Below are 17,500 nucleotides of genomic sequence, written 5' to 3' on the forward strand. Positions count from 1 at the left end.
TCCGGGTCTTCGTCTACTTTTTATAGTCCTTCTTCCCAGCACTCTTGAGCCACTCGTCTTCACTTGTTTTTCAGATGATTTGCCCCAGTGCTTCTCTGTTCTCGGTCAGCTTGAACGCAGTTTCCTCTATTTGCTAATTAGTCCTTCCTCCTCCTTCCCTTTCCGTTCCTTTCTGTTATGTTTATTAGTTTAGTTCTGTCCGTATTTGCTCTTGGGTTGTTAGTGCTTTTGTTGTATTGTCATCATATGTTTTCCTGGTTTTCGTGGATCCTAATGCTGGGCGGAGTTTCTGCCTTCGTCCATTCTTACTTATTCCTGGCGCTGTATTCTGTATTTACTGGCACTGCCCGCATGTGTTTAATATCGGCTTTTTATCAGGTAATTTCCTCCCAGCGTTGAGTTTTGAACCTTGAGTATCGCCTTGAGTCTATTGCCATATATTGTCTTTGTTCCTTTTGACTCGCTCGTGTCCTTCATCTCTTTGGTGTTTTATTATCCCCTCCTTTCCATTTAGTTATTCCCATGGTAATTTGTACTCCCGTCTCATCTATTGTGTTTGATGTTGCTCCGTCGTCTGGTTTTAAGGCCCTTTATTCCTTCAGTTCTTGTTAGCTTGATTACTTTCGCCGCTTTTGTTTGTGCACTCTAGTTCGGCGTTTAGACCTCTCTGGCAAAGGGCGGCCCAATTTTTTCTTTCATTCCTCGATTCCCTCCAAAATCTGATGTTTTGTTTGCCTTTGAGTTCCGTTTTTTCCTCAGCATAACAAGTCCGCTTAACAGTCTGGAAATTAGGGTATCTATTACCTTGGAATGCTCTTGACCCATTGACCAGACTTGATTGTCGTCCATTTGAACATCAGTGATGGGTTAATTCTGTTCTGCCTCTTTTCTTGACGCTTTGGTTGGTTACCCTGGCATGCCATCTTCTGTTCAGTACCTTTTGTCTCATGGGCAATCATTGGCTACTTCCCCCCCACCGAAGAGTGAGTGGGGACCGTGAGTCTCCCCTCCCTGGGAAGATTCCTCCCTTCCTGCCTGATATTAACCGTTCTGCTACGTCTTATGGTGGCCTTCCAAGAGCTTGTAAGTATTGTATTCCAGGTTTGCGGCATTTGTATTTTTGGTTTTCGTGAAGAGAAGCCTGGATGGTGTTTTCCTCTGGCCCTCCATATATTTCTTTTCAGGGGAATTTGATTTAGCCATGTGTTTCGGTTGTGGTCTTATCATGGTCGAAGGCTTTTCTTATATAGTCCAGTATGCCACCTCATTTGCCATGACTTAGGTTTGGTTTTCCTTCTCCTACTGTTTCTTCATTACCATTTTGTTTTTGTCGTAGTTCAGGAAGCTGGCGTTCAGTTTTTGTCGCCCCTCCCCTACACTTCTTCTTCTGCAGCCTTTCTTTCGTTAGGCTGGGGGATTGGGTTTTTGTGGTCTCCTCTAGGTAGTTGTATTTAGCCTTTCACTGATGATACTTGTTAGTAAACCTTCCACATTATGGTTAGGCAAAGTGATCAGGCCTGTAGGGGTGGCATTTGGTGATTTGCTGATACCAAATGCTTGGAGTTGTTCTTGCCTATTCTTGGGTGTAGGGCCCCTTCTGAAAGTTTTGAAGTCCAGTTAATCCATGGACTTCATCGGGACCTGGGGCTTTCCCAGTTTTGGCATTTTCTTTATTTGGAAAACACATCACGCGCCACAGCCACGCCCCCTATTCCTGCAACGCTACGCCCCGAGCAATGATTGCAGCGAAGCACTACGCCGCTCGACGACTGATCTCTATGGCTTGAATACAGAATTTAGCGCCAGTTTTATTCTCCCTCGAATTTGGGAAGTCGCCCTTGCGACCGGCGTTACTGATTGCAACTCCGTAGACCGTATTATTCGCAGTGTCTTGACTTGTGCTCCTTGTCTGCGAAATTCTCTGTGAAATTCTTGTTTACTTCTCCCTCATTAACAGCCAGTCTAATTGGACCTTGTTTCTTCTTCTCATTAATTATTTATTATTATTATTAATTTATTCTAATATATTTTATTATGAAGTATTATTATAATTTTCAAAGAAGGATGACTCATTCACATGGTGAACCAAGTCCCACAGAAGCCATTGTACTTGAATTTCTTAACTTTAATTCCAAAGAATTCTGGCTCAGTTCTTTATTATTGTTCTTATTATTATTATTATTTTACTTCTCCCATTGTAACATTGTAATCACGCCTTTCGAGACCGTTAGATTCTGCAATTATTATTGATTATTATTTATTCAAGAAGATGAACTCTATTCGTATGGAACAAGTCCACCACAGAGGCCACTGACTTGAAACTCAGGGTTCCAAAGGATATGAAGTTCATTTGAAAGAAGTAGCAGAAAGCCCTAGGAAATACAGAAACAAGAGATTAATTTAGTAGGAAAATTGAAAAAAAAAAAAATAACGATTTCAATTAAATAAATAGAATACATAATAAGAAGCGGAATTATTGAAATATGAAAAGAATTGCTTTAGTAACAACAGACTGAGGCCACTGACTCTGCCAGAGTGATAATTACAACGGAGATGAGAAATTCTTTGGTGTGCGAGAGAGGGAGCGAGAGAGAGATCGCACGTTGATTGATCAGATCGCATCGCTCTCTGGCGTCGGGTTGTGTCCCACGCCGAGAGAGAGAGAGAGAGCGACTCGGCGCTGATGAGAGGCGACGGTGGGAGAATTCGTCTAGTTGATTAGGGAGGCAACATATAGAAATTGTCTTTAATGGCGACCTATTGGAATGGCGACACAGGAGTGTGTAACTGGGAGTGAGAGAGAGGGAATTATTTTTTACTTTCACACACACACACACACACACACAGCGTAGATGCATTGCATTACTACGCTACACCAATTCTCCTTGTATTTTGAAATGAGCTAACATCTGTATCTGGCTGTTTATATGTTTATTTGTTAATTTAGATTTTTTTCGGATAACTGATCTCTTTCTGTATTTTCCTTTACATTCTGTTAATTTTTTTTTTATAATGGACATCATATTCATTGGAAACTTGATTTACAATTCGATGGCCACTTTGGCGGGCTTGATCCATACGAATGGGGTTCTTCGTCTTCTAAATTTAATAATGATAATAATAATAATAATAATAATAATAATAATAATAATAATAATAATAATAAGTTCTGTTGAATAAAATGGCAGAATTCAGCGAATTAATCTTATATATTATCTTTTATTTTTCTTATTACTCGCTTTTCTGGCTCAGCGATACTTCGCAATAATTGTCCAATATTCATATTAGGGATAATGCTGATAGTGGTATTTTATTCAGAACAGGCTTTATTAATCAAAGGCTGGTATTGTCAGTATACTGGTATTATCATAATAACTTGGGTATTATGGGTAAGGCGTTCCCCTGGTTCAGATCAAGCAGGGGTCGTCGTCGGTGTTGGTATCATTCCGTAAGAGAGGTTAATGTCAGGCCGGGGTCGTCTCTGGTATTCAAGTGGTATTACTGCTGGTATAGCTCTGGCTTTTCGCGACGTTTCAACCTTCTCGTAGGTCATCTTCTTGGCCAGTTAGCAGTAGAAGTGAAGAGATGGTGTCTGCAAGTAATAAGAAAAATAGAAAAGATAATATATAAAGATTAATTCGCTGAAAATTCTGCCATTTTAATCAACAGAAGTTGTTTAAAAGAGGGTCTTCTTCCAAAATAAATAAATATAATAATAATAATAATAATAATATCACTGTTGATCTGCACCCTGTTTTCTATATGACCACGTGCTGAATTATTATTATTATTATTTTTATTTTATTTTTTTATTTTATTTTTTTTTTTTGCTATCACAGTCCTTCAATTTGACTGGGTGGTATTCATAGTGTGGGGTTCCAGATTATTATTATTATTATTATTATTAGTTATTATTATTATTATTATTATTATTATTATTATTATTATTATTATTACCACGACAAATGCTAATTTGGAAAGCGTGAAAGCACAAGAGAAGGAATGGCAAAGATATCGTGCAACGGAGTTTAAAAGAGAGAGAGAGAGAAAGAACAGGTTTTATGTCTGCGAGTGAAGATGATACTGGTAATCTTTTTTTCGTAACATGTAAACCCCACGTGTCACGAACTGCTGTTTTGTTTCTCTCTCGAGTGAATGGAATTTTGTGTGTGTGTGTGTGTGTACATGCATAGTCTATGTATATATACACATTTAAATATGTATATACATTTATATATTAGTACTGATACAAAAAATTATTCCTAAGCACAGGAGACTAATATGTATGTATATATATATATATATATATATATATATATATATATATATATATATATATATTTGATATATGTATTAGTCTCCTGTGTTTAAGAATTATTACTTTTGTAATATGTGGGTTTCAAATTGCATGGTTTTTTTGTTTAATATTTTACTCCCTCATTTTTTTTTTTTTTTTTTTTTTTTTTTTTTATTTTTTTTTTTTTTTTTTTTTTTTTTTTAGTACCTGTAATTGGGGATCCCGCAGGGGCGTAATGCTGTGAGTGCACCTCACGCGGCGCACTGTAAGCATTACATAATCTTTTCAGCGTCCCCCTCCCGAGGCCCCTAACTGCAACCCCTTTTCACTCCTTTTACTGTACCTCCATTCATATTCTTACTCTCTCCTATCTTCCTTTCTTCAAACCTCTTCTAACAAATGTTTCTCAGTGTTTTTTTTCCTGTTGCATCTTTAAAGTCATTCACTCTGAATTTTTCTTTCAGCGCTGAGTGACCTCATATGTCCCAGCGCTTGGCCTTTGGCCTAAATTGCATATTAAATAAAACACATCTACTCATACTTGTGTAAGAGTGTATATGAATATATATGAATGCTCCTATGAATGTCGGTATACAACTGTACGACGTAGAGATTATGTCCTTCACATTATCATTCTGAATCAACTTAGTATACTCTTTTCGGATCCTGGAAGCTCTCATGGTGAGAAATTAGTATCCAGTCCCCGGGAGGTTGGTGGTGGTGGGGGGGGTGCCATTAAAAAAAAGGCACTCCACTTCCTAGTTGCTAAATTGCAACCCTATCACCTGGTTCTGTAGTCATGGACCTGTCCCGTGCAGTTTTGAGTTACTCTTCATTTTGATGTCATAAACTTGCTTTTCGTAAATTTGATTATGTGAAGTTGTATTTTGTGTGTGTGTGTGTGTGTGTGTGTTGTGTGTGTGTATGTGTACAGTTTCGTATTCATTGGTTGGACGGTTAGTATTTGAATTTTTACGCTGAGTATGACTTTTTAACATAATCTAACTGTGCATTCTTTTATGTTCGTAGACTTGCTGTACATTGAGAATAAATTGTAAACAAGATTAGTTTTAATCTTGTATAATCATTCCTTAAAGGTATTTTCTTGTGTGTTATATTGTCATTCCTTGAAGACGTTTCCTTTTTAACAATGTGATCATTCCTTAAAGACGTTTCCTTGGAAGCAGTATAATCAGGCCTCACTGACATTTCCTTTTTAGTAATGTAATCTTTCCTCAATGACATTTCCCTGTAAGTAATGTAATCGTTCCCCAAAGACACCCTTTATAGCAATGTAATCAGTCCTCAGTGACATTTCCCTGTGAGTAATGTAATTGTTTCTCAAAGACACCCTTTTTAGCAATGTAATCATCCCTTAAAGACACTTCTTGTAAGCATTTCCTAGCGAGAAATATTATACATTAATATTCTTGGGTTCAAATCTGTTTATTTATTATACCTTAGTTATTGTGGCTTAGATGTTTGAAAAATCTTCGTTGATTTTTACACATTTATTCATAATAATGATAGTGGCTATTTATGTCATTTCCTTTTGAAATGGCGTTTGACATTCAGGCGCCGTGTTTGATATTGTTTTTTGTTGACAGTTTGCCCTTTTCCGAAGGGCTGTTGTGTTTTTGTGGCGTTGTTTAATACATTTGCTGAAAATAACTAGAAACCTTCAGTATACTCTTTTTCAAATGTCAGGATTTCATGTAGTTTTTTTTTTCACGTTATATTGTTGGGAATTTAGGAATATCATTGTAAAAATATATATATTCGTAATTTCGGAGTATCATTGTAAAAATACATACTTGTAATTTCGCAATATCATTGTAACTTCAGAATATTGTAACTTCAAAATACATTGTAATTTCAAAATGCATTGCCAGTGTCATTGTAACTTCTAAATATCATCGTAACTTCAGAATATCATTGTATCTTCAAGGGAATCAGACTCAGCTGTGGGAAGAGAGATTACTTATAGTCCTTTCACGGGTTCTGCATGAAATCGATAGACTTCATTAGTTCAGGAACTCTCTCTCTCTCTCTCTCTCTCTCTTCTCTCTCTCTCTCTCTCTCTCTACGCATGCTATTAATAGATCACAAAATTCTCTCTCTCTCTCTCTCCTACGCATGCTAATAGATGAAAAAATTTCTCTCTCTCTCTCTTGCTCTACGCATGTTATTAATAGATCACAAAATTCCCACCTCTCTTGGGGCCCTGTTGAAAGTGTTGCCATCCATACCTCCATACTTTTCGTCGTGATATTTCGAAAAACGCATGTGACGCGTTTAGGGCAACATTTGCGTATCCGTGCGCGCGTTCTCGTCAGCGCGTTAGCAGCGTATTTGTTTTATTCGGCAAGTTAGATGAGTGAAGTCTTGGTATCTGGCGTATATAAATACTCAGTTCTTGTAGACCTAGGTTAATTAAAATAATTTTCTTTGCGTATAAATATATTTTATTTCAGATCGTCTTTGTATTTGGCGTATGTAAATACTCGGTTCTTGTAGGCCGAGGTTAAATAAAGTTTTTTTGCAAATAAATATATATGTGTACGATTTTGGAAAGTATCCCTAATTGTGTGTATATCCCTAGGCTTCTTGTTTAGGTCTAGTCTTAATAAAGGCTTTTTTTTTTTTTTTTTTTTTTTTTTTTTTTTTTTTTTTTTTTTGCGTATAAATGTATGCATGATTTCGGAAAATATTCCTTAATTGTGTGTTTATCCTTAGGCTTTTTGTTTAGGCTTAGTCTTAATAAAGGCTTTCTTTTTTTTTGCGTATAAATTTATATACGGTTTGGGAAAGTATTCCTAATTGTGTGTATATCCCTAGGCTTCTTGTTTAGGCCTAGTCTTAATAAAGGCTTATTTTTATGCGTATAAATTTATACACGATTTGGGAAAGTATTCCTTAATTGTGTGTATATCCCTAGGCTTCTTTTTTTAGGCCTAGGCTCGTAGCCCCGTTTGGATCTGAATGCAGTCTTGCCTCAGATATTCTCGGAGTCTTCTCTCGCTAGAGATAGAAATAAAGAAGAAGAGGAGGAGGAGGAGGAAGGGGAAGGAGGAGAAACGCCATGCAGTCTCTGGGAGTAACACTAACTATATACCTTTCCCAAAAGTGGGTTGGAAGATGATGACGGGAGCCGCATCGATGGATACAACGCCTTTAAGAGAGTCTCTCTCTCTCTCTCTCTCTCTCTCTCTCTCTCATTGTTCAGTTAAGCTCGTCTCTGACCTTCAGGTTTAGGTGGAGGGAGAGTGAGAGGGGGGAGGGGAGGTGGAGGGAATAGTGTCTCTCATGCGTCACTAGGGGCCATAGACTACAGTGAGTGAGTCTCTCTCTCTCTCTCTCTCTCTCTCTCTCTCTCTCTCTCTCAAAGGGGTATTCTTCTTGGGGCCATGTGGAGTGTCAGCGCCGCTTTGATGGTCTCCCTAGGAACCAGCGGACCGAATGAAACCAAATTTGGCAGGAATGGTCCTCGAGTGATCCCCTTCCCTCAATTGCAGATTAGTCAAGATTAAGTCTAAATAGTCGTTAGGCTTCGGAGGAGCTCCAATAGAAACTAAATCAGTTGTTAGGCTTTTGAGTTGCAATAAAATAAAATAATTTGTTTTTCTTTGAGTTGCAATAAAATACTATCATTTGTTATTCTGAGTTGCAATAAAATAATATCATTTGTTTTTCTTTTGAGTTGCAATGAAATAAAATCATTTTTTTTTCTTTTGAGTTGCAATAAAATATGATTTTTTTCCTATGAGTTGCAATGATATATCTTTTTTTTTGTTGAGTTGGAATAAAATAATATCATTTGTTTTTCTTTTGAGTTGCAATAAAATAATAATTTTTTTCTTTTGAATTGCAATAAATAATATAATTTGTTTTCCTTTTGAGTTGCAATAAAATAATATATCATTTGTTAGATTTTTGAGTTGCAATAAAATTATATCAGTTTTTAGAATTTTTAGTTGCAACAAAATAAAATAAGTTTTTTTTTACTTTTGAGTTGCAATAAAACAATATCAGTTGTTAGACTTTTGAGTTGCAACAGAATAAGTTGTTAGACTTTTGAGTTTCAATCAAATAAGATCATTTCTTTCTCTTTTCATTGGCAATAAAATAGTTTTTTTGAGTTGCAGTAAAATAAAATCATTTGCTTTTCTTTCTTTTTTTCTAAGTTGCAATAAAATAAAATAAGTTGTTTGAGTTTTGAGTCGCAATAAAATGAAATCTGTTGATAGACTTTTGAGTTGCAATAAAATAAAATATTTTTTCTTATGAGTTGCAATGAAAACTAAATCATATGTTAGGCTTTTGAGTTGCAATAAAAACTAAATCAGTTGTTACGACTTTTGAGTTGCAATAAAATAAGATGTTTGACGTTTGAGTTGCAATAAAATAAAATAATTTTTTTTTTTGAGTGGCTATAAAATATTATCAATTATTAGGCTTTGAGTTGCAATAAAACGAATTCAGTTTTTCGACTTTTGATTGAGTCGCAATAAATAGCAAAATCAGTTGTTAGACTTCGGATCCACAACAAAACCAAATCAGTTGTTCGACTTCAGAGTCGCAAAATTTACCTTCAGACTTGAAGTGGCAACAGTTATTTATTAAGTTAATTTTTGTCCTTATATACTGTAATTCCTGTGGTTATTATCATTATTATTATTATCAGAAAGCCAGTGCCCCAAAGCTTATAGTAAATTGAGCTGCTACCTATTATTATTATTATTATTATTTTTTATCACAGTCATCCAATTCGACTGGGTGGTATTTATAGTGTGGGGTTCCGGATTGCATCCTGCCTCCTTAGGAGGCCATCATTTTTCTTTACTATGTGCGCCGTTTCTAGGATCACACACTTTTGCATGAGTCCTGGAGCTACTTCAGCCTCTAGTTTTTCCAGATTCCTTTTCAGGGATCTTGGGATCGTGCCTAGTGCTCCTATGATTATGGGTACGATTTCCACTGGCATATCCCATATCCTTCTTATTTCTATTTTCAGGTCTTGATACTTATCCATTTTTTCCCTTTCTTTCTCTTCAACTCTGGTGTCCCATGGTATTGCGACATCAGTGAGCGATATTTATTATTATTATTATTATTATTATTATTATTATTATTATTATTATTATTATTATTATTATTATTATTATTATTATTCCTGTAAAACGTAGTTTCTAAGGGTACAAGAGCGACACCGTAGCTTTAATCCCCTTAGATGGTCCAAGTCTTAAAAAGTCATTTTGACTTAAGCTCACTCCCTCTCATATTATCACGTATAACGGCTTTTAGTTCCGTCCCCTAATACCCATGAGTACTCTCAGAAAAAAATAAGGAAAACAAAGAACAAGATAAAAGTATGGATGCAGAGATACTCATTGATACTACATATGAGGCAATAAAGCAGCATACCTACGAAGAAAATAAATTACGATATGACAACAGAAAAGCAAATCCCGAAGAGGCTCTACCCAGATATATACAATGACGGGAAAGAGGAAAAAATAGACAAGAAAGACAAAATCTGCAACCTTTTGAAAAGAGGGAATTGCAGATTTGGAGAAGATGTTACTACAAACATCCTAAGATATGTCAAAACTATGAAATATATGGTAAATGTGCATACTTAGATGGATATGGGGATGATTGCAGAGATCTGCATCCAAAAATATGTAAAAACCTAAAGAAGGAAAAGGATGTAAGTTCGACAAAAAATGCAAATATATGCACCCTGTAGCCATGAATCATAATCAAATAAATAACCAACCAAGTAATAAAATCCAAAATAAGAAAGAAACAAATAAAGAGAGAAATCAAGAATATCAGGTAAAAGAGAAAAGCAAACCACCAATGAGATATGCAGAGGTGTCAGCAAAAATTTCAAAGCATCAGCTCCGAATTCTACTCAAGAGATAATAACTGTATTTATTATGCAAGAGGAATTGCAGAACGGAGAAAATTGAGATTGCAGATTCAGACACAAATGAATAATTATGATGAAGGAAGATCAAATATTATGGAAAAGTTGGATTTTTTTAATGTCAGAATTTCTGGAAAATGAAAAAAAGAACAACATACCAGAACAGGAAAGAGACATGGAAAATCCTTATTACTATCAGTATTAAATGGAAGGAGAAAACACGCAAACCATCATAGTGATGAATGCGCAGGGTTTAGTTACGAGTAACTCAAAAAGAAAAATAGAGTACTTTTTAGAAGAACTAATCCAAAATGAAAAGAAAATAGATATAATGAATATAAGTGAAACTGGTATTCCCAAGAGACTGGAATGATGATCAAATAAAGGGTTCCAAACTTATAGATCAGATAGAGAAATAGGAATCAAGGGGAACCGCAATATATGGGAAAGACAAAAAACAAGGAAAAATATATGAGAAATATAGTAACTCAGAATGTGAACTAATAGCGGTAGAATTTGAATCTGAAAAATTGATGAACATAGTAATATATAGACCTCCTAATACTAAAGAGTTTGACTTAATAATTGAAAAATTGGATGATATATGTAGAAATCACAAGGACTGGACTATTCTCCTGTAGAAATCACAAGGACTGGACTATTCTCCTATCTGGTGACTTCAACTTTCCTTTCGTAGAATGGAAAGAACGAATAGGAGATTGTGGTTGTACTTATACATATAAAAAAAGAGAGTAATAGTAGTGCAGAAGATAAGAGGCAATTTGAAAAGCTATTAGATATGCTACTAGAATACAACATTCAACAAATAAATCACCTGCCAACAAGAAAAGGAAAATACTTTAGACCTAGTATTTGTGAAACGAGATGAATTATGTTAAAGAAATAATAGTTTATAATGCGAGTATTTCAGACCATAATGTCATAGTTGAATTAACAGTTCATTCCAAAGCAAGTGAAAATAGAGATAAGCAAGAAATGAAAAAGTGGGAAGGATATGGAAAATACAACTTCTACAGTAAAAAATATATAAAATGGTCAGAAATTAATGAGAAATTAAACAAAGATTGGGGTAAACATTTTTCGTAAGTGATGACATAAGGGTAAATACGGAGATATTATATAAAATATTGGAGATAATAGTGGAAAAATATATACCGAAGAAGAAAAGTAAACATCATTCATGCATACCAAGAGACAGAAGAATCTTGTTCCAGAAAATCAGAAAGTGGAAAAAAGGTCTTGCAAAAGAAAAAAATGCATGGAAAGTTATAGAACTAAAAAGTAAGATAGAAAATGCAGAACAAAAGATTATACAATCAAAAGAAAATGAAAAACGGGACTTGGAAGAAAAAACCCTATTAAATATCAAGCAAAACCCCAAATATTATACTCATATGCGAAGAAGATGAATAAAAGAAGAATAGAAATAGGCCCTCTGAGAATTGAAGGGAGATTAACGAATGAAAAAAGGAAATTTGCAACATACTGGCAGAGCGATATAAGAGAGAATTCACCCCTAGAATAGATAATGAAGATAATGATATAGAAGTAAGGGATGAAATAGTGATAGTTTTTGTTATTTAGCTGACATAGATATTAATGAAGCTGATATTGTGCAGGGCTATTATGAAATTAAAAATGGAGCTGCTGCAGGGTGGCCTGATGGAATTCCTGCTATTTTGTTAAAGAAAGTAGTTCATTCTATCGCAAAGCCACTTGCAATATTATTAAGACAAAGTGTAGATACAGGCAAGATATATGATGAGCACAAATTAGCGTATATTACCCCTACTTTCAAAAGTGGATCAAGACTAGAGGCAAGTAATTATAGGCCTGTGAGTCTAACATCACATATAATGAAAGTGTATGAAAGGGTAATGAAGAAAAATATTATGAAACATTTAATAAAAAATAATTTGTTTAATAAAGGACAACATGGTTTCGTACCCGGAAAAAGTACACAAACCCAACTGTTAGTCCACCGTGAAAACATATTCAAAAATATGAAAAGCGGAAATGAAACAGATGTGGTTTATTTAGACTTTGCAAAAGCTTTTGATAAAGTAGACCATAATATTAGCGAAGAAAATTAGAAAACACAATATCGTGGATAAAGTAGGAAGATGGTTAAAAGAATTTTTACACAACAGAAAACAGATAGTTATTGCAAACGACGAGAAATCGGATGAAGCCAAGGTAATATCCGGTGTGCCGCAAGGTACGGTGTTAGCTGCAATACTGTTTGTTATTATGATTGAAGACATAGACAATAATGTTAAGGATTCGGTAGTGAGTAGTTTTTGCAGATGACACAAGAATAAGTCGAGAATTACTTGTGATGAAGATAGGAACGCTCTACAAAGAGACCTTAACAAAGTATATGATTGGGCAGAGGTAATAGGATGGTATTTAACTCTGATAAATTTGAATCAATAAATTATGGAGACAGAGAAAGAAAGCTATATGCATATAAGGGACCTAATAATGAGACCATCACAAATAAGGAAGCAGTTAAAGACCTTGGTGTGATGATGAATAGGAACATGTTATGCAATGATCAAATAGCAACTCTGTTGGCAAAATGTAAAGCAAAAATGGGAAAAATAATGTTGTTACGGCACTTCAAAACAAGAAAAGCTGAACACATAATTTATGCTTTATAAAACATATGTTCGTAGTACACTTGAATATTGCAATATGATATGGTACCCACTATCAAAAGGATATTGCACAAATAGAGAGTGTACAAAGGTCCTTTACAGCTAGAATAGAAGAAGTTAAGGACCTAGACTACTGGGAAAGACTACAATTCTTAAAATTATATAGTCTGGAAAGGAGAAGAGAACGCTACATGATAATTCAGGCATGGAAACAGATAGAAGGAATAGCAGAAAATATCATGGAACTAAAAATATCAGAAAGAGCAAGCAGAGGTAGATTAATAGTGCCCAAAATATACCAGGAAAATAAGGAAAGCACACAGGACATTAATCCACTACGCACCCAGCATCGATAATGCAGCGTCTATTCAATGCGTTGCCAGCTCATCTGAGGAATATATCAGGAGTGAGCGTAGATGTGTTTAAGAATAAGCTCGACAAATATCTAAACTGCATCCCAGACCATCCAAGATTGGAAGATGCAAAATATACCGGAAGATGTACTAGCAACTCTCTGGTAGACATTAGAGGTGCCTCACACTGAGGGACCTGGGGCAACCCGAACAAGATGTAAGGTCTGTAAGGTAAGGTCTCTCTCTCTCGTTTCAGTGTAAAGAACTTAACAGCAATCTCTCAAAGAAAATCCACGATTGGCATTTATAACCCTAACTCGAACCCATTTGTACAGGTAGAAGGACTTAACACATGATTTCCTCTCTCTCTCTCTCTCTCTCTCTCTCTCTCTCTCTCTCTCTCTCTCTCTCTCTCTCTCTCGTTAAAGATTTTAACACCAGAATATGGCGGATTTAACCCTCTCTCTTCTCTTTCTCTCTCTCTCTCTCCTCTCCTCTCCGCTCTCTCTCTCTCTCTCTCTCTCTCGTTAAAACACACGGATTTTAACACCAGAATTTGTCGGATTTAACTCTCTCTCTCTCTCTCTCTCTCTCTCTCTCTCTCTCTCTCTCTCTCTCTCGTTAAAGATTTAACACCAGAATTTGTCGGATTTAACTCTCTCTCTCTCTCTCTCTCTCTCTCTCTCTCTCTCTCTCTCTCTCTCAAGGAAATTCTTATGCTTTCGCTTTGCTAAGCTATTTAATGAAGAAGCCTTCTAAAATTCCTCCGCCATGCACGTTGAGTATAATCAAGGAGAGAGAACCGTTGTTCTAGTTGGATTGAGCTCTCTCTCTCTCTCTCTCTCTCTCTTAGTTTTTTAAATTTTTTTTTGTGTTGCTAATCGAACGCTGGAAATGTACCAACATGAGAGACTGTTTAGCATTGTGGTTTTACGCTCATGAACGCAGTTCGTATATTATTTTCTTTTATACTTTTATAGATTTATTGATTTCGTTTTTTTTTTTACTTTTTAGTCGTGTTTTAGGACTTGGTTTATTTTTCGTTTTGTTTTTTATTTGTACCAGTGAGGTTGGTGATGATGTTGATAAGGTTGTTTATCTTATAGATAATGTAGTATATATATATTATATATATATTATATTATATATATATATATATATATATATTATATATATATTATATATATATGAGAAGAGACCAAAGGGGGGAGTTGGAAAAGTTTTTTTTTTTTTTCTTTTCTGTAGGATCTTAGTCCAGTCACTTTCAAGAAAGCGAGGTCTCCCTGACAACCGCCCCCCCCCCTCCCCTCTTCTTTCATGCAAAGGACTCTGGGCTAAAGCATCTTCTTTCCTTTCTTCTTCTTTTTTTCTTTTTTTTCTAAATAAAAAGTTATTTTTATTTCGATTCTGTTTGCGGAGAAGTGGCTCTCTCTCTCTCTCTCTCTCTCTCTCTCTCTCTCTCTCTCTCTCTCTCTCTATATATATATATATATATATATATATATATATATATATATATATATATACATATATATATATATATATATATATATATATACATATATATATATATGTATATCACACGTAGGACAGAAATTTCCAAATCACATCGGATCGATCCCAGATCTCTCAATTGAAAGACAATGGCTCTACCAACCTTTCGGTGGTCGAGTTGGCAGCGTCCCTGCCTGCCTTTCAATTGAGAGACCAGGGTTCGATCCCAATGTGAGCTACAGATATTTATGTATTTATTTATATATATGAAGTGATAAATATATATATTTATATATATATTTATATGTGTGTGTGTGTGTGTGTGTAGGCTTTATGTATATATATATACACATACGTATATACACCCAGTTCAGCTCCCCGTGCGACATCTGTGCTGAATTACACCTGCAATACACCTGTGTCCCCGTAACCCTGAGTCACCTGGTTCTCGATTACAGATGCTATGTAATTCTGGAATATTTTTGTATCTTTTTTTATTTAGGTCACCATTATTTTTTAGTTTGAGTGGTCGAGTTACAGTTAATAATTGTAGTGTAGAAGTTACACGAATAACTAATTTGTAAGCTACAGTTTTTACTTTAATTTTTATAAGTTACAATAATTACTGTAATTTATACTGTAATATCTGTGTATATATAAGTTACAATAATAACTGTCATATATAAGTTTCAGGAATACCTTTAATTTACAAGTTAAAGTCATAACTGTAATTATAAGTTATGGTAATAACTTTGATTTATAGGTTACAGTAATAACTGTAATTTGTAAGTGAAAGTAATAACTATAATTTATAAGTTAAAATATTAATTGCAATTTATAAGTTACGGTAATAACTTTAATTTATATAAGATACAACAATAACTAGCTTACAAGTTACAATAATAACAAATATGTAAGTTATACAATAATAACCAACTTCCAAGTGGCAATGATAACTAATTTGCAAGTGACGTAATTTTCCCCATAATTCTTACGAAAGAGTCCCGATGCAGTGAGGGAAATCTTCCCATGGCAATGGTGTCATGATTTTTTTTTCATAGTGAATATAATGACGACGATGATTCTCTCCTCGTCAGGAGAATCTCTTGATATGCTGTAGGGCCATCTTGGGTAATTGGTTGAACTGGGCGTTACCAGAGGCGGCGAATGGTAATTGGCTGCTTTTTGGCTGTTTTGCCAGGTGGAGAGGGCTGTGTGAGGGGGCCTGTGTCTTTTGGATTAATATATATATATTATTATATTATATATATATTATTCATATATATATATTGATATATATAATGTACATAATATATATATATGCCTGTGTCTTTGGGTTAATATATATATATATATATATATATATATATATATATGTGTGTGTGATATATATATATATATATATATATATATATTTATATATATATAATGTACATAATATATATATATATATGTATATATATATATATATATATATATATATACATATATGTATAATGTGTATGTATGTATGTTTGTACGTATCTTTATAAACTTATTTTGTATTTCGTTACAGTAAATTCTGTAAAAGCTCTGTAGCCATTTTCTAAAGTCCATAACCACTCTCATATGTGTATTTATGTAATACCCAGAATGAATCAGACGCGTATAATAATTTATCCGCCAAGTTCCCCCCTTCGTAGGAAGGTAATGCCATCAGAGTACCTCGCAGCATGACTTAAGAAGGTCGTTTGCGGTGTTTTATTATTTTTATATCAAAGTTCAGTTCCTTATCACGAGAGTTCAAGATTTTTTTTTTTTTTTTTTTTTTTTTTTTTTTTTTTTTTTTTTTTTTTTGAGGTTCGACTGCATCGTAGTCTCGCACGCCTGTCTAATCCGCTTGTGGTTAAGGTTTTAAGATAGGCTACTATTGTTCCGTAACTTGATGCATTGTTGCGTTTTCAGTGTTGGTTACAGTGGAAGGACGGACTACTGTGTTGTTGTTTGCTGCTGCTGCTGCTGGTGTTCGTATGCTATAGCCTTGGGAATGTTTGGTCTTGCTTATGTAATATATATATATATTTATATATATACAGGGTGTCCATAAAGTCCCGGTACCATTCTGAGCAATAAATACTAGCAATAGTACTGGGACTTTATGGACACACTGTATATATATATATATATATATATATATATCGAGCTACAAATGTCCTCTAATATCTAATTCGCTCTACCTCGGAATTAATATATTTTCATATGTTTAACCGTGGGGAATTTATTAAGCGATAATAGAATGGCGGCCGACGGGCACGAACCATCGACCTCTCAATACCAGGACTGGCAGTGAAGCCTTAACCAACCCGCGCGCGGGGTTGGCAAAGGCTTCACTGCCAGTCCTGCCAGTCCTGGAATTGAGAGGTCAATGGTTCGTGCCCGTCGGCCGCCAATTCTATTATCGCTTCATAAATTCCCCCTCGGTTTCAACATACATATATGAAAATATATTAATTCCGAGGTAGAGCGAATTAGATATTAAAGGACATTTGTAGCTCGATATATGTATATGAATCACAGTTAATGTGATATGACTTATATATATATATATATATATATTATATATATATATATATATATATATATATTTACATTTTATTTATTATTATTATTATTATTATTATTATTATTATTATTATTCTTATTAATTTATTCTTATTATTATTATTATTATTATGCAGAATAGGAAAAATCCTACTTATTTGGA

At 34.6% G+C, this 17,500-nt stretch overlaps 1 protein-coding gene across 1 annotated transcript in view; it reads left to right on the top strand.

The window, feature by feature from the left end:
• The window catches only part of LOC135212479 (uncharacterized), a gene marked incomplete in the record, with an annotated part of 222,419 nt that overhangs the window by 22,825 nt on the left and 182,094 nt on the right, over window positions 1-17,500 (top strand).

The sequence above is a fragment of the Macrobrachium nipponense genome, chromosome 41, assembly GCF_015104395.2.
Source record: "Macrobrachium nipponense isolate FS-2020 chromosome 41, ASM1510439v2, whole genome shotgun sequence".
Taxonomy (NCBI): domain Eukaryota; kingdom Metazoa; phylum Arthropoda; class Malacostraca; order Decapoda; family Palaemonidae; genus Macrobrachium; species Macrobrachium nipponense.